Source organism: Cavia porcellus, unplaced genomic scaffold, assembly GCF_034190915.1.
Source record: "Cavia porcellus strain 051 isolate PalLab524CR breed Dunkin Hartley unplaced genomic scaffold, mCavPor4.1 scaffold_10, whole genome shotgun sequence".
Classification (NCBI taxonomy): domain Eukaryota; kingdom Metazoa; phylum Chordata; class Mammalia; order Rodentia; family Caviidae; genus Cavia; species Cavia porcellus.
This window is the reverse complement of record NW_026947493.1, coordinates 87,191,171-87,214,122: the sequence shown is the minus strand read 5'-3', so window position 1 is coordinate 87,214,122 and position 22,952 is coordinate 87,191,171.

The window sequence follows — 22,952 nt, the reverse complement described above, 5'->3', positions numbered from 1 at the left end:
GAGGCTCTGAAATACCCGCCACAAGCTCTGCTGTGCACACTCGCTGGGTGCGGGTGGAAAACTTGTTGGTTCAAAATTGGAAGAAAGGATGCAATAAGAAAACTAGAAATCGTGATGGACTGATATCACGGCTGGAGCTGTGAACTCAGTGGTAGAGAACCTGGGCAGCAAGCTTGAGGCCCAGCACAAGAGAAGAAAGAAGGACGGAAGGACGGAAGGACTGAAGGACGGAAGGAAGGAAGGAAGGAAGGAAGAAGGGGGAAAGCGGGGAGGGAGAGACGGGAAAGCCAGTTTCAAAACAGCCCTGGCAGACGTGGTCTCACCACATGCGTGAGCAGAGGCCTCCTAAACCCAGGTAGGACATCAGAAATGGTTTCACCATTCATCTTGTTACAGACTTTTGTTTTTCAAAAATTAGAGACACATTTTGGAAAATATCTTGGTAGTGTGAAGAGTAGATAGAGTTTCTATTATTTAAAAATCTCTACATTTTCACAAGGGCTTCATACAATGAAACAGACCATGTAATGCACAGGCCTAGGGTCTGAGTCAGCCCAGAGTCCTCTCATCTGATGAGCATCGGTGCTTCGGAGGAGACGACTGCAGAGTCACTGGACTTTACTAACAGCTTTTTTTCCCTGCGGTAATGTGCCTGATCTATGTGGATTCAGAGGGGCGCAGTAACCACGTCTGAGGGAACGAGGAGCAGTTGAAAGGTCCCGCATGTTCGCTGAGGCCCAGGTTAACAACTGAGGAGATGTGGGGTTCAGGTCAGGAGAGACAGTGCGGGGCCACGATACCCTATTTTCATAGGTTTAAATGACCCCACAATGAGGCAGAGGGTGTGCTTTCTTAGAAAACACTTTAATAGTTTCTTGAAGTTTCCATGACAGCTATGACTGTTCACAACGCAGATTAAAAAGTGACGAGTGAGCAAAAGCAAAGATAACAACCAGCAGAGCAGGGCTCGGAATTTATCATCAGCTCATGAACCAAGACGCTAAGCTCATCACACATAGAAAACTCGCACTGTGGCTTACCCAGTGATCCTTCCCCAGCAGGAGGCCTCCGCAGCGCTCCCTCCCCAGACACGCCTGACACAGGTCTCTTCCAGGTAGCTCAGAACAAATCCTATGATGAATGCTTGAAGTAAAGGGGTTTTTGTTTTCTGGAGTAAATGTGTCTGAAGGATAAAATCCAAGTACCAGGAAAGGAGAGAAATCACTCTTAACTCAGAACACAGGAAAGGGTAGCATGTGCGGGAGGACAGACCTCAGATCATCACAGCTGAGGGAAAACACTGAACCACAGTGACACTGACCTGGCCCCTTCCAGCAGTATGCACTCGCGGCCAGATGTTCTACAGGGTTACAGAGTCCAGCTGACTGGTTTCAGGGAAGCCATAGGACGCATCGAGTATTTCCCTTTCTGCAAATTTGCTGGGCATGCTCAATGAGACACACGTGCCACTAGAAAGGGAAACGGGCCTTGCACTATGCCAAGTCCTAGCTGGACTCAGAGAAGTGGTCAGGGTTGAACTCTAGCTTCACCAGTAACTGAAAAGAACATTGCGTCTCCAAAGATCCCACTGCAGAGCGGAGAATAAGAGTGTAATCGGTCTTACCCAGACCCCCTGCCATTTGCTGAATGAATATTTTTTGGTAAAATAGAACCGCTCTGGAAGGTAGATACCATTGCCACCTCAGCTTCCCTAAAGGAGCATTCAGAGAGGGCAGGGCCCTGGCCCCGAGTGCAGCTCCTCCCTCAGCCACAGGACACAAACCTCTGAACATGCAGGCGGCTGCTTGGAAGCCGAACTTCCTGACACCCTTGAAGAGGCAGCAGCGAGGTGGCCATGGACCGCATCACTAGGCCTCTCTCATGGTCCTCGGCTGAGCTGTAGCTGCTGACCTCTTTCTTGTGGGTCTGCAGAATTCCCTCACCCCTCTCTGGTCTTCAGCCTGTTCAGTCTTGATTATTGGCTTTGCTGAAACATCCACAAAGCAGAGAGAGGAATAACAAAAGCTTCCATGAGTGGTGACCAAAATGTATTCCAAAGTCCTGAAAGTGAGCACAGGAGCTGGTGATCTCTAATGGTGTGTAGGTGTGTGGATAAATGTGCACGCATGCACGTGTGTGTACCCAGACACGAGCATCTATTTACTATCAGAAAGCATAAATGTTCAAACAGTTGCTTCATCACACTCCTGAGGTGTGCTGTGTGCCGTGGGGAGATTTGCGTGTCCGCTCCTCCATCCGGTCTGTGAGCTGCTCAGCAGAGGCTGCTTCTTGACTTTGGACTGCATTCGTTCTGTGTCATCAGAAGCCTCGAGCATAGCAGAAGCCCCAAGGGACCACAGAGCGGCTGCTGACACGGCCCACCGAGGGCACCAAACCCAGCAACAGTGCAAATGAAACATCTTCTCCACAAGCTCCCTGCTAGCCAAGGTGTGGCCACTCTCCCTCCTTCCCGCTGGCGGGTTAGTGACCACAGGCTGGACACTTGACACTGCAGATAGGGCCCTCTACGTGGTTGTTACAAGGGCAATGATTTGCACAGTGAGCGGCCACCTAGAGGAACTCTTCTGGAAGGAAGCTTGAGGTTGACATCCCTCGGGCCTGGGGTGTGCAGGGGGACCTGAAATGTCAACCAGCCAAGCACCATAGCCTCTGCTCCGGACCTCAGCCCACTCCCGCCACCAGCACCGTGGGCACAGCAACTCCAGGGAGACAGCGATGGCCCCACCACGCGCCTGTCAGGACAGCTACCACATCTGCACAGACACAGCAGTGGCACTGGCGCCCCGGGCCGGTGGGCACCTCGTTCACTCCTAGCACTGCCACTTGCTTTGGAAGGCACGGGTGGTTTCTTACCCACAGATCCCCGTTGACCAGAGGGCCAGGAGCTACCCTTCTGGGTGGTTGAGGACCATGAAGACCATGTGTCCACAAAAAACTCGTCTACAGGTGCTTTCACAGCTGTACCCTGACTGCCGCACCTCGCAACAACCAGGAGGTGCGAGCAGTGGACCAGGGAATCTGATTCCACTGAAGGCAGAGGTGCTCAGGGGAGGACACGGCACAGAGGAGATTTAAATGTGTGCCACCAAGGGGGAAAAAACCCTGCAAAAGCCACTCAGCACTAAGCACAGGATTCCAGGGCATGGCACTGTGGGCCAGTCCAGCTATGGAGAACAAATATATATACATACATCCTTACACTGAAGTTTTCACGGCTCTTTAGTCAAATTAAGTGTCAAACACAAATTTATTCATATCTTGGGTTACTGATTATTAATTTCACTGATCTTTAAGTCACACATTTGCACTTTTATAAATAAATGTGTACACTACTATTACAATGCTTTCACACCTGTGAGCTTAAATATCAATGAAAGTCTTACAAGCACACAGAATCTGCATAAAATTGTGCCTGTGGTCATGTTCAACAAGTTTTGCCATTGTTAGCACTCATCTGACGTGGCCTGGGCTTTCTTATGTCTTAAATGGAGAGGCCCAGATGGCTAAAGACGAATTCTGCCATCTCCGTTGCTCTTGTTACCAAACATGTCACCCCAGGGCTCTGCGGGATGTCTTTCCTCTGTGTTAGCAGGATGTCTCTGGGTCTCAGCCCTTCCTCCGACTCCGCGTCAGAATCCAAGAGCCACTGTGTGGGACTCTGGCTGTCCTCTGTCTTCCGTATGTGGCCGCCTTGGCAGAGCCGGCTGGGGGCCAGCTTTGTTAGGTCCTGGAGTCTACCTCAGCTGGGGTTTTGCTCTCAGTTGCTTTGACGTGTTAATAGGAAACTGCACCCAATGCAACCAATCCCTACAACACTTGTCAGAGAGCCACTGTCTGTAAGAACTTTACCTAGAGGACCATACAGCTCTCCAACCTGGGGGCTCAGCGTTTGAAGCATCCGAGGTAACCACTTCAGTGATGACTCAACCAAAGGTATGCGCATCCTTCTCTACCGTATTTCACAAATGATTCCTGCACCCCTATAGTGAGTACCGTTCCATCAGGAAACCAGCATCTGTCGAGCACCTGAGTGTTTTTAGGGTAGCTCCTCAATGGTCACTGAGCTTCCCAGAGCAAGTCCATCTCACTCAGATATGAACACTCAGATATGAGACAGAGAAAGGTTGATGGGTCTTGTGCCCCTAGTAGTGATGGAGTCAAAATTCTGATTTATGGTTGTCTCTTCTAAGATCAGTTCATTGTTTTATGCATAAAATTCCAAAGACTAAAATGGGTAGTCTCAACCCTAAAGTCCTCTGAAACCACACGCACTGAAAGTGTAGCCCAAGAATTAAGTTACTTCGCATGAAAAAGGATGAGGCAAAAAAAAAAAAAAAAAAAAAAAAATCCCCAGATCATCTTCAGGAGACCGAGGTGATAAATCTTTGGAGAAGAGGTGAAGGTGGCTTAAAGTCATGAAAGAGGAGAAGAGGGGCTGGGCCTGCGGCTCAGCGAGCTCAAGGCCCTGGGCTGAACACCAGGACCAGACAAAGAATAACAAATAAAAAGGCGTGGAAAGAAAACACGATGGAAAGCAGAATAAAAATCATCATGAAGAGAGAAGGGGGCAGATATTAAAGGAGAAATATTGAGTATGTTTCCTCTAAGAGACAGAGAATGGTGAAGGGATAATGTGAAGAGTGTGGCAGACGGATTTCAAAGGTCACTCTGTGGGTGGTTATACACAGCTTTTGAGAGCTAATAGGAATTTGAGCACTATTACCCTACAGAAGAAAAGAAAGTTCCACGTACTGCAGAGAAGAAATACACTCAGTAGTAGAGGAGTGGAATACTCTAACTATCATGTCCCTGTGTCCAAGAGCATGGTTCCACTCTGACACTTTTTATTGATTCTTTGTTTAGTTGATCTATCTCTTTGCCAAGTGGGGCACAGAGATCATCCGCTATGACTGTGCTGGTGTTTATGTGTTTACTTGATCTTTTATGCTTAGCGGTAGTTGTGTATGTAGATAGGTGCTCCAGTACTGGTGCATAAATATTTACAGGCATTACCGTCCCTTGCTGACTGAGTTCCCTTAACTGGTACACAGTTCCCTCAACTAGCACATGCTGACCTTCTCTGTCTCTCCTGATCTGTGTAAACTTGAAATTTACACTGAGGTTAAAATCACCACGCCTGCTTATTTTGGGGATCCTAGTGCATGAAATATTGTTTTCCATCTTTTGATTGTTTTGTCTTTGAGTGTCTTTTTGGATTAGATGAAGTTCTTAAATGCAGCAGTGTTGGGCTCTGTTTTTGATCAGTCTGCCTATCTGCATCTTACAAGTGGAGAATTGAAGCCAGTAACATTAAGAGATAATACTGACATGCATTGATTACCATCGGTGGGCTCTTTCCTTGTCAAACACATGAACAATGTGAAATAGCTTTGACCATGAGAAAAATGCAAATTAAAGCTATGATAAGAATGCATCTTACACCAGAAAGGATGTCAACCATTGAAAGCCAGGGGCTCACGGATGCTGGCAAGGCTGTGGTGAAAAGAACCCTCTCCTTTGTCAGTGAGGCTGTTTTGTGACTACTGTGGAAATCAGAATGGGCTTCCCAAAGAACTAAATTTAGAAATTACATTTGACCCAGCTAGTCCTCTTCTAGGAAACTTCCCCAAAGAACTAAAGGTATTATACTACAGCAATATGTGCATATCAAAGTTTACAGCAGCAGAATTCATAGTAGCTAAATCCTGGAAGCAGTCTGTAGGCCCATTTACAACAAATGGAAAAGAAAACATGATGTGTATATATAATGGAATACTACTCAGCTGTAAGGAAGGATAAATTCTGGACATTGGTAGGAAAATAAATGTACTTGGAAAATACAACTTTGAATGAAACAAATCAGACACACAAGTTTAAATGCTATGTGGTATCTTCACTTGAATAAGCCTGAGTACAAACAGAAAATAAAAGATGGGTAGACGGAAAGAAGGGGCTAGATCTCTTAAACATGAGGAGGCGTCCAGGAGACTGAGGGAAGGGGGTGGGGGAAAGGAGAGGGGTGAGAAGGTTTTAGGTACCAAGTGCTCAAAGTCGGTGTAAACGTTATATGTCATAAACATGGGCTAAGAACAGTAACAGTAAGAATGAAAATGGGGAAAGCAGATTTGGAGACAAGGGAAGGATGTGGGTGGGCAGCGCGCGGGGATTAAAAGAAGAAGAAGCACCCACTGCCCTGGACGAATGTAAGATTCGTGTATCAGGGACATGTGCTGACAAAATTTCAAGAAAAATGAAAGGAGCCACTGAAGATTTCCAAATAAGATAACAGCATGGGAACGAGGCTGGTGTTAGCCTGGAGCACGCGTGCAATGCACACTGCAAAGGGAGCAAATTGGAAGTGAGGCAGGTGAGAAGCTGGGTCACATAACCTAACCACTGGGCTGAGTCCAGATGCAAGAAGGTGACCGGGTGCCCAAAGTCCCAGGGAGCCCAGGGCATCCAGACGGGCGTCTTCCCCTGGACAAGAGCACCCGACCATTCTTAAAGGTGTGAAGCATCTAATTAGCTGTCTCTAGCGTTCCACTATAACATGCACTGATTACTTATTTTGCAACACATAATGCCCAAATTCATTTTGCCCTCGGAAATCAGAGCCAGGTGTCTTTTAAAAGTCTTCATTACAGTCTGGTTTTACTGGTATTTTTGAGGGCAGCAGCCTGGAATTAAATATCAGGTGCTCATATTAATTTTGACCAAAAATGCATATCACTAAAACTTAAAAAAAATTTAATGAACATTTATTATAATTTTTTCACTGTTACAGATATCTGACTTTCTAAAATAGTCTTATTTTTAAGACCAATAAAATGTCAACTAAGTAATGTTACATAGGACTTTTGGATGAAGTAACAAATGGATTATTTGACCTGCAATGTTAAATTGTTGGTCAGAATTTACTTTATTACCACAAGAGAAATATTAATTTTTGAATGGAGTGATAATTTATGTTATCAAAACAATCCCCCGTAACCAGCACTGTAAAGAGATGCTCACGAATCTTTCTCATTCCTAAATGAGTTTCATGCTCTTATTTCTGAGCTTATCATTGCAACACTCATATTTTAAATAAGATCTGTAATTTAAAAGTCTGAGTTAAACTTCTGTAATCTAAATATGCCCATGTGATGTTGAGGCAGTGATCAGAAACAGGCCAATGTCTGTTTCCTTGAAATTTCGTGGAAGAATAGTGCGACGTGTGTCAGTTATGAAACTTAGCCAAATTTCTGGGTAATGTTAAAGCTCAATTTTTGTAGAGCTACTTTGTTAGATAAGCAGATTCTTAGAAGCCAGGCCTCAAAAACCAGCATTTGTAATAATGAAAAATGGGCTTTTAGTAATTCCTTCATTATTATTTTTGGTAGAATAATTACCTTTTGTTTGGGTTTTTCTGTTTTGAAGTGGTGTGGCACAAAGGATGACTGAAAAATACGCTGAATATTGAATTTTAAAAATTTATTACAGTAAAAGACACATGGCCACGAGTCCTCCCCAAATCTCCCCCTTGCCTCAGAGGCACGGTCCCGTTGTTCCCGCAGCTTTCTGAAGCAGTTCTGGACGTCCCCTTTGCTGAGTGTCTTCTGAGCCAGGAGTGCCATGCCAGGGGCTCCAACCCAAAGGCAGCCGTGAGAAAACGGGACCATGTACCTGTTCACCTCCTCCACTAGATCTGGCTCCTCCTCAAAGTGAAAGGAACCAGGAAAGGTCAATGTTTTAAATCAACTCAGGACACTAGGAAAGAGGCTCCTGGACCGCTTCAGGGATGAGAAGGGTCATGAGTGTGTCCAACGTGAGGCAGGGATTCTGAGGGGCTGCATGGCCATGTGCCTTTTACATTTGAAGACACTGCTGGTTATCACACCATATATAATCATTTAGTCTTCCTCCTCGAAAACAACCATAGTCTGAATAGCAATTAAAAAACTAAAAATGTAAGGTCATGTCTTTTATCATCACTATTGTTCTGAATAAGCATGGATGGTAATACAGTATTAAAGTAATGATGATGATCATCCAATAACTAAATAGATAGGTGATAGGTGATAAACAGAAAGAATGTCAGCACTGCTTGAATAAAAAGGTTAGTACCATAAAGGAAGGTGAGTAAATGGGGCAAGGCTGGACAGCACAACATGATAATTCTGGGAGTGTCACCTTCTGGCAAGGAAGTAAGGGAGGGCTGCCCTCCTTGCAAAGCCAAGAGAAAGCCACCTTCCAGAAAACACTATATAACTTAAGGAGTTTATAGCTTTTTTTCGCCACTGATTGCTAGAAGCAAGTTCTTCATGATATCATTTTTGTCCTAAAATTGCCTTCAATTTTTCCTCCTCAGATACTGTGTTGGTTACTTTTTTCATATTTATGGGACAAAATACCTGACCCCCAAAGTTAAAGGAGGAAAGATTTATTTAGCTCACAGTCTATGGAGGTTTCAGTCCATAACTGGCTGGCTTCAAGGCGGGTGGCACATGGCAGAGAGCAACCGTGCATGGTGGTACAAACAGCAAATCAACAAGTGTAAGAAGGGCAGAGTGAAGAGAAGATGCCATCAGTCCTCTATCCTCTGTGCAGGGCATCCACAACCCTGGCACTGGACCATGAACCAATCACAAACTCTAGAATGTACCCTCATGACTCATGAGGCTTTGGGGGAGGATATCCAGACCCAAGCCATAACAGATACCTATCTTTATGATATTATTTTAAAACAGGACTGTGGCTGGCACATCCATTACAGTAGATGAAGTCAAATTTACTCCTCAGGATTGCATGAATGATGTCGTGCACTGTGGGATGAGGGAGGATGTGGGATGTGGGAGCCCTGGGGGAAGCTCCCAGCACCACCCACCCTCAGCTCCACTAAATGTTCCCTAGACATGGAGACAGCAGCCTCAGCCCTTTGTCCAGAAGGCTGGTCCTGCCCAAGTTGCTGCCTCCTGACAGATACCCAGCTCTCAGATCAAGGGACAGACGGTTATTCTTCACTGAGTACCAAATGCCCTGAAACACAGGTCTAAAGCATGGGATCTCAATGTATCAAAAGGCAGAGGCCAGAAGGTCTGATGATCTGATGACAAAATCACATTTCAAATCAGAACGCTCTTGATCTCTGAATATTGCTTTGATAAAACACTACATGTTTGTTTCCAATTTTAGTTTGTGGGTTTGAGTATTCCTACATGACCCCTGGCTTACCAATGTCACTTCAAAGTTGGGGCCCTTTGTGTGAGTAAACCTCACATCTGCATGTGTACGAGTTTTCATGAAGCTCTGAGTTTCGTCCTGAAGGCGGTCTGGACCCTGTACAGGGCCCCTGCAGAATGAGGGGCACCCATGAGAAGGAAAGAGGAAACCGCTCAAGACAGAACAAAATCCTGCTTGTGGAACCGTGGCAGTTTTCCTTTGAACATCTTAACTTTCTATTCAAAGTTGCCAATTAAATACTTAGGAGACTAATCAGAAGTCCCCACATGCACGATACTATATTAGAAAATTACTGCAGCTGGAAATCTAATCTAATCCAGTTTTAAATTAGCATGTCAAGTGATAAAAAATAATTATGGCGTTACATTTTATTGTATTCCTTCTTATAGTGAATGTAACCTAGATCTGACAAGTCCAGTTTTCTGCAAATCATAACCAAGTCCTTAAAGCTTAGTTACAGCAAGAAAAAGTGAAAAGTTAAGTTTCTAATTAGGATCACCCCTTACTAGCTGTCCCATAACCTGCAGTTTTACCTACATATCACAGTGTCTTGGAATTAACTCTTCATATTTTTCATCCTATCAACAGATTTTGCGATTCTTCCACGCAGAAGTGAGTCTCTGCTCAGCCAGCAAAGGTGTGTGCGTCCATCCTGCCCGTGCTGAGCAGAGGGCACAGACACAGCCAGCCTTAGTTACGGGTTGGCCTGGTGGTGTGGGTCTCGTGGGCTCAGACAGCTCCAGACACCTGACATCCGGCTGAAGGCGTGCGATCGCAAAGTTACGCTTCACCATCATAAATATCCCAAAACGTGAACCCTTCCACGACTGCGGCAGCTGTCATGTCCCGTCACCTAATGCGGCTCTTTCCTTCAAATACGTGTTTGAATGACTCTCAGAATTGGCAAAGATAGTTTCTTTCCTTTGGTTTTCTTTCTCAAGCCCACAAATCAACAGACCTTCGCCCAAAGTGACATTTCCTAGAAAATGTCATACAGAAGAAGAAAGTGCCAAGTACGACATGAGTCACCCTCGGCCAGAAATCACAGAACACATAACCAAAAAACAAATTCAAAGTTGGAGAAAGGTGAACAACGGGAAAAAATGAGTCTTTAAACAACCCAAAGAGTAAAATAAACACCATGCTGACAGTCATACTGATACAAATGCATGATTAAATAAACAAACGAGGTGGGGGGACAGCCCTCCCCTACAAAAACATGCTAATTAATAATGGTAAGAGGAGGAGGAAAACTGAACCCCGCTGTCAGGCTCCTCTGGAATGCCTGCTGCAAGCCAGCTCTCTGAAGAAAGCTAACTAAGAAGACTAACTAAGAAGATACGGGGAGTCCTATGGGTCCCCCACACCCAGCCCACACATTACTATTGCCACAGTAGTTCAGCATCGTAGCATCTCACAACGTAAAACTCTTCCTCTCCCCTCTCTGAGGTAAAGCTAAATCCCTCTCACCGAGTGTGGGCTGCCCACAGTGGCTGCGTGCAAGGACCAGAACAGTGAAAGGGGAAACAGACTTCAGGAGCAGCGCTCTGGCCGGTGCCCCCCGACCCCAGGTGACGGAGACAGTGATGAACACTGGGGCCAGGAGCCCTTCGTGTGAGGAGGACGCTTACCCACATTCGCCCACATCCACAGCCTCGTGTGGTCGTAAGAAAATGTCAGAGAAACTTCAGCTGGGGGCTTTTTGCAAGTGAAGGGCGAGGATAGGGCAAGGCGTGGACTGCCAGGGACTCTGCCACGGGAGACTCAGGAAGTGGGACCCTTCCTCCCCCTAACGCCAGGTGTGGCCACCAGGACAGCCAGAGAGCACTGAGAAAACAGTGAAACCCATATATAGCACCATTGCCTCAGTGCTGACCATTTTACCATGCAGGACAAAGGTGCCTGCATCGGGGAAGAGCGAATTCTTCATACCCTCTCTGATTCTCCTGGAGACTAACTACTTCAGAATAAAACTCTGGGTAAGGTGGAAGGACTTGTAAGGAAAACTTGTTTGGCAAGCAGTAGCTCGTTTACTGAGCCACGCTCCAGGAGAAGGGAGACTTTCCTGTTTTCCTCAACGCCGTGGCCCTGACACCTGTGCATTGGGCAGGACCAGGAGGGGCTGAAAAAATGGAATTAACAGCTAAAATGAAACACTGTTTAATATTTTCGGCTTCTCCTTGTATCTTTAAAGTAAAATACAGTCAGTGACCATCATCGCAGCAACAAACCTTGGTCCCCGGGGTGCCTTCACACTGCTGAGGCTATGAGAGGCTCCAAAGCCACTTATCATCCTCTGGCTTTGGGGAGCTGGGATGATTTCTTGGACAAGGAATCACAGGCACCTTGTTCAGGATTCCCTAATCATGCTTCAGATGCTTTTCTGAGACTTCCCGGACCCCTAGGGCTGTAGGGCCAGGGCAGCCAGCCGGTTTGGAGAGGGGTCTGGATTGCGTCCCTGATCACTGGAGCTTGTTAGAGGGTGCCTCTGGCTGCAGAAGGATTTGCAGTTCACACCCTGCAGGAAGCTGACAGGACGCAGGTCACCCAGCTTTATCTTCAGACAGGTTTGTGGAGAAAGGGGAAATAGAAGCCAGATTACAGACACCTCTGGTGAGAAACCTTTAAATGGGAAAGGGTGTCAGCCTGCTGTCCAGAGCCTCATTCCTGACACCTGCTTCTATCAGAATCATCCCTGGAGCACAAAAAACAACAGGATGTGGCTTTTCAGTCACAGAAAGGCTAACTGCACGTGAAGTGCCTCAACCCCTGTCATCGGACTCCACGTGAAAAGAAATTCCAATCCGTGCTCAGAATGGACGGACGGACTCACGGCCACAATGTGTCTGCAGAGCCGCTGACTTCGCAAAAATAAATACAGGCTTCTCCTCTGCTTCTTACCTCTCCAGAGTAGGGGTAATTCTTGTTGAAAACCAGAGAGACATTCCAAATAAAACGTTCACAGAATCCTCACATCTGCTTCCACATTACCCTGGAGAAGAGTCAGCCTTGCAGAATCTGGTGAGGGTGGGCAGGCTGACTGCAACCCGCTCCTGGAGGAGCCTCTTCCAGCACCAGGACCTCATGGGAGAGGGGAGAGGGGATCGGGGAGCTGCCACCTGCTTTATGGACCATGGTGCTACCCAGAGTAGCATGGTGTTAGGAATGCTTCACAAGAATCTAGGCTGAGTTTAAAGACACAAAGTTACCCTGTGCTGTCTGAAGAATCCGACCTTTGTTTCCATAAACAGGAGGTACGAGGAGGGAGTGAGGGCACCAAGTGCCATTGCTGGACTCGAACCTGGTGCGCGTGCGGCCCGACTGCAGAGACAGACCCCACCTCAGTGTTTCTCAGACGGAAACCTAGCTGCCCTTCCCTGTTGTGATCATTCCCATGCAGGGTGCACTTCTCTCCTTAGCTCCTGTGCAGAGCGTGGATAAAGCAGTTTCCAACCATGAACACCAAAGGGCAGAGCATTTGTCTGTGGCATTTGCCAGTTTCCAATATGCAAAAACTCCCATAATGGCCAGTTCAAGTCACAGCTGCTTCCCCAGTAGTTCACTGAATACCCGCATAATTAGCAGCTCCTCTCCACAGCAGCCTGCACTGGCTCAGAGGGCCCTTCCTCCAAGCAGTATTCAAGCAGCCTGCTAACCTGTCTTCACCAGCTCCCAGGGCCTCACGGAGCACCCCAGGTCCTGTGCAGTCTGACCCTCGACCCCCCTTCCTTTTGATGCCTTAGTTTTAATCAGGCACCCATAGTATGGGTTGTCCTGGCTGATTTCCATTTCCGTGACCCCGCTGTGGCATCTTTGCACGTAGGATTGTCAAGCAAACTACGTACCACTTCGGGGACTCATCTTAAACATCCGTCTTCCAGGAAGGCACAGGCCACCCTAACCTCGTACACATTTGTGGTGCACACTCCTATGGCTTTCCTCAATGTTAGAAAAACACTCAAAACCTGTAGGGTGACTTGCTTAGTCTACTTTTTGTCCCCAAGCTGTACACTTTCTGAAGACAGATCCATGTCTCTGAGACTGTCCGGGGCCTAGAGAAAGGACCTTACAGTCTGGTTTAGCAGTGGGTAAGCGAGGATTTTCCAGCTCACATACCTGTGCCTTAAACAAATTTGCATGTATATAAATAACATACATTCACCATTATATTCAGAGTTATAACTTTTGCCATTTGGATTCAAATCAATTCCAAAAAGAAAGTTCTCCAGATTCCTGAAAGAAAAGTGTGGTTTAGAAAGTAATAGATTCTGAAAGCTAAGTCTTAGGAAACCGAACATGGTGTGGCTTTGGTGATGACGGAGAAAGCAGCCTGAAAGAGGCTTCGGGGTATGACGGGACAGCGCATGTGCCTGAATCTTGGTGCCGAGCCTGAGCCCTCAGATGGGATTTTGTAAACTTGTTAAGGCCGATATGCAAGAGATGCCTGCGTTAAGGATGTCAGATCAGATGCTCTTCAAGTTTGCTTCCAACTTAAGGGTTCTGGGAGTCAATGGAGTAAGCACGGGGTGCAGGAATTTCATAGGTCTCCTCTTTTGCCTCTTCTTCCCTCTGTGACCTGTGCCCTGGAAGTCTCCGTAGAGCCCACTAAGACCCAAAGAATCTAGCCCATGACAATGACTCATGCAAGTCTGTTTCGTGGATTTATGCTGGGAAAACCAAAGGTCAGTGGTGGAAGCTAGAAAGTCTGTGCCAGTGGGATGAAGAGTTCTTTGCTGGAGCCAGCAAGCAATGTTTAAGTAAGGGCCAGAGCTTCTCTGGAAAGTGCCACAGTCATCCTCAGTGACAAGGTCCCAGGCTCTGCCAGTGATAACAGCTGAGTTCACATCAGGGAAGCCAATATAACAAGTTCCCCCAGAAGAACCAACAGCTCCAAATGATAATACCTAGGATTGCCCACAATGCTCCTCTCCCTGTCCAGGTCTCCTTTCCTGCTGACAGCTTTCCTTCGGGGGCCATCCACGCTCAGCACCACGCTCATTCAGTTCTGCTGGTGTTTAAATTGACAGCCAGTTTTTATCCAACACAATGGCTGAGGAGGACACGCCAGCACTCAAAGGTGTTCATGGTGCCATAAAAGAAAGGACGGAGTAAATACTTGTGACTCTGAGTGGAGAGACGGCCATAAAAGTGTGTGCATGCTGTCATTAGGAGCAGGGGTGCGTGAGATGTGCGTCTTCTAGTTAGCTCTGTGAGGCTGCACAGTGCTCTCCATAGCCCTGGCCTTACCTCTCCCTGTTAAGAAGCCAGGACACTGTTAGGTAAATGCACGCATAGATTTTAAATCATGTCACATTTTCTAAAGTATTTAAATGTGAAACATATACTTTCATATAAAAGTATAGAGAAAATGAGATGACAATCAAAATTAGCTTCCAAATGATAACCAAAGTCTGCAAAACTAGGAACCAGGGGAAAACACTGCAGGCATGTTGGATAATTGGTGTGGTCAGAAGGTTCATTCACCCCAGGACTGAGGTTCTGGCAGGGCAGTTTGAGGTGGGGATAAGGAGGAGGACAGACCAGAGCATCCGATTCTTTGCAAAAGGGAAGAGGACCCAGAGAGGGAGGGAGGGAGGGGGGAGGTGAAGAAAGGAGCTGTGCTCCCTGAGGAGGAGGGGACCGTGGTGCAGGCAAACGTGCCAATAAGAATTAAAATAATAACAAGTCAAAGCGGGATTGAGAAGTTTAGGGGCTTTTCAGAACCAGCTCGTGAGTGAGGGAAAGAGAAATGAGAGAGCAGACAGATTGGCAAGTGGGGAAAAATGGCTGTGGAACTATGACTTTTGTGAATTATTCACATTCAAGCTAATTAGCATATTCATAACGGCACATAATTGCTTTTTGTGTTTGTAACAAGAGCACTTTGGGCCCACCATCTTGGCAAATTCCAAGCATGCAATACAGTACCCTAACTGTAGTCACATCGTATGTTAGAGCTCCTTAAAGCACACAATTTTACTGGCAAACCGTGTTGCAATAAAATAGGACAAACTAGACACTCGAAATGCTGTGAGCCTGGCCTCTGCTCTGAGGGACTGCGGTGTCTCACTCTGAATTTTAACAGTGAGGATGAGGTCTCAGGATGAAGCGTGACACAGAGACAGGCTGAGCACATGCTACCGTCCGACCACCCCACACGTCACCACTGCCCTGCCCCTGCTGCCTTGAAATTCTCAGTTATGTGAATCTCTGTGCACAGCTGTGCTCCACAGGTGGGATCTGGGGGGCCGGTGACGCTGCACACGGGGCTGAAAGATGTACATGGCGCCACTGCTGAGCAGTTGCTGTGCCTTTGCACACAATGTGGCCAATGTCCCGGAGCACAGGGACCTCGGGGCTGACCAGCAGCAGCTGCTCTGCAGGACTCCCAGGGTGCACTGTGGACGAGGTTTGCCTGTACCGTCACAGGCGAATCATCAGCTGCCACCGCCCTGGGGGACCACCATCCACCCACGCCAGAGCAAGCTTCAGACGGGAAAGAAGGCAGCGGCACCCCAAGACACACAAATGCCAAGAAGCTATCGCACTGTCTCGGTCTCCTAGCTTGCTTCTCTGTGTTAGCTGAGGAGAAGGGACAGTGACCAGGCACAGGTCCCAGGGAGGGAGGCTGAGGGCGTGGGCAGGATGTACACGGAGAGGGGAGCCGAATGCGCCTTCAGAGGTGAGACAGCGCCAGGCAGCCTGAGGCGCGGCCACCACAGGGCGGGCACACGCTCCGGTGGGCGCCTCTGCAGGGATCTGGTGATAATTACATGTGTATGGATACACGTGGGCGCAAAACACAAACTGCACAATTTCAGCAGTTCTGCACGTGAATTAGATTATTTATATTTGCATAACTTTCATATTATGCAATATAATGATGAATGGTAAAATTCACTCATAAATTTTAATTGCTTTTATTCAGAACAACAAAAAATAATGAACAAAGAAAACCCAGCATGATGACTTGAGATGGATCCTGCAGAGGGGAAACTTTTATATTTTATTGTATTAACAACATTTTTTTCAAGCTTCTTTGAATAAGAGGCCACAGATTTTTATTTTTCACTGGGTCCCAAAATTATGCAATTAGCCTGGACAGCAAAGCAAGGCCAGCAAAGAGGCAGGAGGAAAGACAGAGGGACAGGACGGAGATGGGGCGCAGCTGAGGAGGCTCAGCTGCCTGCTGGCCCCACAGCGGCTCCTTTTCCAGGCCGCTGGTCACGTGGTCCCGATGAGGAAAGATGAAACACTCTTTAGGGAAATGCCCTTATCACCTGGACATCCACGGGGTGTCGCCCTCAAGACCTCGGGAATCTGCAGCTCCTGGCAACTTGTCCCCAGCCTGGCCTGGCTCTTAGCACTGAGGACATAAACACTGAAAATATTAAGTGTTCTTGGACATATCGTTTCCAACATATAGATTTGCCAATTGATTATTCTTTTAGGCAAAGTATCTGCTGCTAGAAACAAAACATGTATGTTTTTAGAATTCTTTTTATTGCAAATGAATAGAAGTCTGTCTCAAAACAGATGAAGAGGAGAGCGAGGAAGCAGGGGGCAAAAGGAGGTCCTGGAATTGTGTTTAGGGAGTCAACTGCCACTGTGACTCTCTCTCCCTCTCTCTCTGTCTGTCTGTCTCGCTCTCGCTCTCTCTCTCTCTCTCTCTCTCTGTCTGTCTGTCTCGCTCTCGCTGTCTCTCTCTCTCTCTCTCTCTCTCCTCTATAAAGTTTTACTCTTTGTGGCAGGCAAGACAGCTCATGGCTGCTCTCTCCTGCATCCTACCGCATCAGGGTCCTAACGGAAGGGGATCGTTTCCCTAGTTGGCATTCCGAAAGCCGGGCCTAGCTTTCGAGCTGGAATGTCATGCCATGCCACCTGTCCTTCCCTCACCCAAGCTCTCGCTAAAAGGAGGGAGACGCAGACTGGCTGGGTCTGGGGCTTGTGGCCACCCAGTCCCAGTGGAGAAGAGTGAGCAGAGTCCTCTCAGGCCAAGAACCCCGGAAGCTGCTTCTCTTTCTGCCGAATTCCTCTCCAGGGCTCAACAGGGGCAGTCCTGCCTGACGCATTCCAGGGCCACTGTTCAGAATACGTAGCTCAGGGAAGCCCAGGGGCTGGGGTCTCAGCCCAGGAGGCTCCCAGAAGTCAGGAGGCTCCCACAGCCAGGGAGGGGTGCACAGGGCACGCTGGGTGCCTGCCAGCCCCCCAGGGGCAGAGCTACCACCTTGAAATCTTTAACAGAACCCTGAGAGGTGGATATTGTTACTCCTTTTTGGTGCTTGAGGAGTAAGATACCCAAGCGCAAACTTGGTCACCCAAGAAGCAGAGTCCAATTTTGATTCCAAGTCTAATTCTGAAATCCATTGTGCTTTTTAAAATACAGAAATGTTCTCATTTGGGAATTCCTAAAACAGAAGTATTTTTTGTTGCTTTCCTAAAAAACAAACAAACAAAAAGAAAAGCTCTGTGATGGAGACCAGCTTTGGGGAAATGACCCGTTCCTAGGATGGAGAGCCCAGCTCCTGGACAGCAGGGCACCATCCCAGGGGGACAGAGAGGCCTCCCGGGTGACAGAATTGACAATGTGGAACATTCCCAGTGCCCTTTGTCAATGAAGAAGTCGTTATTTTTCATGGACTTCATACTAATGAGTTAATGTAGAGTCACTCTGTGTTATAAACTATGTACCTGTTATTAGTAATTTTTTTTACTATCTACTAAGCATTAAAAATGAAACCCGAGAACAAGAACCGTGAAGACCACACCAGTGCGGAGGGGCAGGCAGGACAGCGTGGAGAGAAAGCCCTTGTCTGAGCTGGCTCAGAGTCCCTACACGGCACTGCCCACCTGCCTGAAGCCCATACGCTGTGCGATGGCCAGGCTCGGCGCTTGCCCTTCCTCAGAATTACAGGACGGGCTCCAGGGGTTTCATCCAAGTGACAGCTTCCTTCCATCATGCTCCAGGCATCTTGCAGCAAGAAAACTGATTCCTCTGCAGAAAACCTGGAAACTGAACCGGGGTGAACAATTCAGACTCCACAATCTCTCTGCTACGGAAGGAACAGCCGTCCAGGGCCTTCAGGAAGCCACTAAAAAGCAAAAGTCTTCAGTTTCACATTTTCACTTAAGACAAAGTACCTACAGAGACCCAACATCCCCAAAAGCCCTGGTGGAGTCAGTGATCTAGTCCAGAACAGACCTCATCAGTCCACACACAATCATTCCCAGAGCCTACGCACTGTGCAGCACCCGCAGGATGAAAGGGTGGCATGGTGGGGCCCCACGCCCGCTTGCCTGTGCACCCCGAGGTCCAGCCCAAGCAGCACCTTCCTGCTTTAGGAGCTAAAGCTGCCTCACTATTTCCAGACATCCTGGTGCCACACTTTGCAAATCTCAGCCCCTCGGGAAGAAAATATCTTTTCACACTGTGGAAGTAGCGCACTGTGACAATGCACCTCAAACAACTTGACAAATTACTCCACTAACTCAAATAAGATTATAAAAGCAAAAATTCACCCTATTGTTGGTTATCGGGAACTCCTTTGTATCTGTTTTTTGGAGGTTTTTTTCATTTCTCTATTACAGATCCTTTGTTGTATCAGTTTACAATAGACTGCATTAAATTAACTGCACTTAATTACAATGTAGCTTACCTGATGTACTGAGTCATTAGACTGCAGCTTCCTCAAGAACCCTGTTTTATTTATTTTTATTCTCCGCCCCGGGGCAGCCTCTGTGTCAGAATAGGTGCTCGGTTCACAGCAGCCAGTTAACTGCTTCCTGAATGTTGGCTCTGTGCAAAGGGTTCTGGTCACTCAAGATGAAAGGAGACATACGCTTCCCCGCAGTGTGGCGTTGGTGGACACTGCTGCCCAGCTGCTGGGGAGGCCAAGGTGGGAGGGTCGCTCACATCCAGAGGTTTGAGACTAGTACGGGGAACACAGTGAGACCTGTCTCAAAAACCAAAAACAAATAAACAAAAATAACAATGCCTCTTCTAGCCCTAACCCTAACGCTGATTCCCAGATGTTTATAAATTGAAAGGAAAAAAAATGTGCTTTGAAAATCTATTTTCCAATATGTCAGTAAATGTAAGACTCAGGCGTGCCCAGGTAACAGCACAAGTCAGCAGAACGGGCTGAGATGCTTGGATCCTTCTCCTTCTCCATGTCACACCCACCACGCGACCACCCTCCAAGGCTGCAGTCAGCCACAGGCTCGGGGAGCCAGCCCCCGCCCCGGAGCTGGGCAGGAACACGCCCAAGCCTCCCTTAGACGGACCAGCTCCAGATCTTGCCGCACGTCCCCTTCCCCTGCCCTGGTCATCACCGTTTCCAAGCCTGGACTCGATCGCCGTTAGTTGCTGCCAACTGACCTTCTTCCCTGTGGATATGGTTGGTTCTCAGAGCTCCCAGTTCAGGTCATTTCCTAAAGTGTTTCAGGGAAAAGTCCTTCCTGTCCCACGGAGGGAATCACACTGGTGCCAGTCCACTCCGCCAGTATGACAACACTGAACAACCACCAGGTCCTGATTGAGTGATGGCCCTAGCTGATCAGAGAGACCTAAAGTCTGAGACTAATGTTTGATGGGGGCCCTGTGAAGTAGAAAGGACATTTGCTGGTCATGGGGTGCTGCGGGGAGCCCGGGCCCCAAAGGCCACCTGCCAGCACTGGCAGAACCGAGCTTCCTCCTGGCTCCTGGAGAAGGCCGCGGTGCCAGCGCGCACTCTTCAGTTCCACCGTGTGCTAAGTCTCGGCTCTACTTGTCTGTGGGACTTTGCTCTGCACTGGGAATGATGGGAGACGGGCTTTGAGATAGGGCTATTTGGGTAGGCTAAATCTGGAATAGGAAATCTAGGCAGGAGTCTCAAACTTTGAGACCACACGACAGAATATTATGAGATTAAATCTACCAGAAGACTGATGCTAGGATCATAAATGTGCCTTGTGTAGTTTTTAAATAACTCTTAACGGCAGCGTGTCCATAAGGTAGACAAGATGTCCAAAAGGAGAGTTACTCTTCATGACTGGCATCAGGCTGTGCGGGCTGAAGCCCCTCACGTGGGCTGATTGCTGGGGTAAAGCCCCACCGGAAGTCAGGTGAGATGCATACAAAATGTAGAAAGGGAGACTGGAAAATCGACACCAAAGTAGAAGCTGAAAGTGATGTCAGCCAGACTACGGGAATTGCAGTTCAGCAGACAGGTCTACCGCACTCGGGATTCCTGTCCCCGTGAGGTGGGAGTGCGTGCCCCACGCCAGGAGGCTCCGGGAAGTGCGCAGACTCCGTGAGCGATCCGGGTGATAGGGTAACTGGTGGACACGGGGAATGATTATGTGTGCATCTTTAGACTTAGAGGATGGCAGGAAATAATCTCAGAAGGCTCACCTGCCCCCTTCCTGCAGGGAACACAGGCAGTGTGCTTAGTACTTGTTCAGCTCCTTTAGAAAAGCCACCCAGCACATGAACAGGCGTGGATTTGTCACCGGCCGCAGCTCTTGAACTGTGACTTTCCCTTCCTCTTCAACTTCTTTTTCCCCTCGTTGAATTTTCCTTCCCTTTCTCCCCCTTTCGCCTTTGACAAATAATTATGCCAGGAACTTTCCTAGACAAGTCACAAGCTTGTGCACCACTGCCCTCAAACTGGCAGCCCAGGCCCCTCCCAAGAAGCCGTGCAGATGCCCCGGGTCTGCAGGCGGAAGCCACTGTGCAGCCCAAAGCAAGTGAGTCCTCCCCCTGCTGTCTCTCGTTTAGAGCCCAGGAACGAGGGCTACACGAGGCCCTCCTAGGGCGCAGTAGGTCGGAGGGGTCAGCGTGAGACGGCACAGTTCCTGTGGAGCGTTCCCTGCCACACCTGATATGCAGAAAGGGCTCAGTGCAGCCGGGCTCCCAGTACATCGCAGCTTTTAAGATCCATGTCCACCCAGGACCAACGACCTACTCCAAAGGCCGAGTGGCAGCCTTCTCCTAGCACCTGTGTGCAGGTGGCTGGAATAGGATGCACACAGATGTCCGTACAGGAAAGGATGGGACCCAGCTAAGCTGTGTGGCTGTCACACTGCCTCCCACTGCCAGCGTCAGGCTCTGCCTGTGCTACATGAACAACCTGGCACTCACCCAAGGTCACGCCCTGCCTGAGTCCGCATCCAGCCCCAGTGAAATGGGGAGCCTGACAGATGCAAGCTCGTGGGGACAGCGCCGGTGGACAGTGCATGAAGTCCCAGTGTGCCATACGGGCAGAGGCTTTAGCAGAGCCCCACAGTGTGACTTTGCCCTCTCCTTCCTCTGCATGTGTTTATCCCCAGTACGCGTTTGGGCCCCAGATTTCACCTTGCTGTCTGCTTCCAGAGACTCCGACCAGGGACTCCACTGTAGCTGTGCTGTGTTAGATTATTTCTCTGTCCTCACAGACTGGATTATCCAATCTTTGAAGATAAGAAAATCTCTCTCTCCACTACCTGGAAGCTAGTAATTAAATAGAACACAATCAGGAGTTGCTTGTTGAATTAATTAAAAGTAAAACCAGCTTGAGGGAATAGCAAAATAAAAAGTGTGTTTGGGAAAATTAAACGCGTTAGGACCATGCGTCACCTTAGCAGGCTTCCCGGGGACGGGGCAGCCCTAGCCGCATTGGAGGCTACGCTTGGTCAGCTAACTCGCCGCGGCTCTGGGAGGGACCCCTGACCTGCGCACCAGCTGCAGAGACATCCCCTGCCCAGTGCTTCCTGCCGGTCCTGAGACGCCAGGTCATGATCAATGTATGGACGACATCTGGCGGCTCCCAGATTGTGCTACACCACCTTGCCTGGGCCCGGGACCACGTGAGCCCGGCCCCTCCTGTACTGAAATCCTACACAAGACCGACACAGGACTGTCTGCACAGGGAGGGAGAGAGCTATTAATTCACCAGAAATGCTAGGTTGTGACAAACGTAACAGCCTCGTTCTTTAAGTCCTTTGATTTATGCTGTCTTCAGAATTCATAGTCATTCATCCAATTATATGCCCCGGGTCTGGGCCTCTGGCCAATTCTATGTCACAGAAGGTGATAAGACCTATTATCTCTCAGCCTTAAATGAACCAGCATCGAGCCCAAGGGACAGGTGTCTCCCAAATGGGCCACCTCCTCCTCCTGCCACACCATCGTGACTGGCAGAAGCCGTGTCTGTTACACGGCGGCCACCGTGGTTGCCGAGCCAAGGGTGTGCAGCTCAGGGACTCCACAGCCAAAGTCCTCGTGGTCCCTTTCAGTCACCAGAGGGGCGAGTCTGGATACTTACACCCTGGGCTGCTGCTGTCTCACCTAACGTAAACTCATGCAAACACAGACAATTAGGGGTCCAGAGCGTGGACTGTAAGCAAGAGACAGAGGCTTTCTGTTGTTGCCGCTGTGTTACTGTTATCGGTACAATAACACGGTCACAAAACCCTCCAGCCGAATTTTTTTAAAGAATGAGATAAGAAAAAGGAAGCTCAGACTGTTTGGTTATTATTAACAAGCAGCAGGACGGAAAGTAAAAGTGTCTTTACTTGTAGCTGGGATAATTAATTTTATTCAAACTTAATTCTGCATGTGGTTTTTTTGGCACTTGGAAAAATTTCTAACCACATGCAGACATGTATCACACATCAGGGAAACCAGGAGTAGGAAAATCAAATAGAAATTTAGGAAACACAGTTACATATCTGCCGGTTTTTTAGGATGC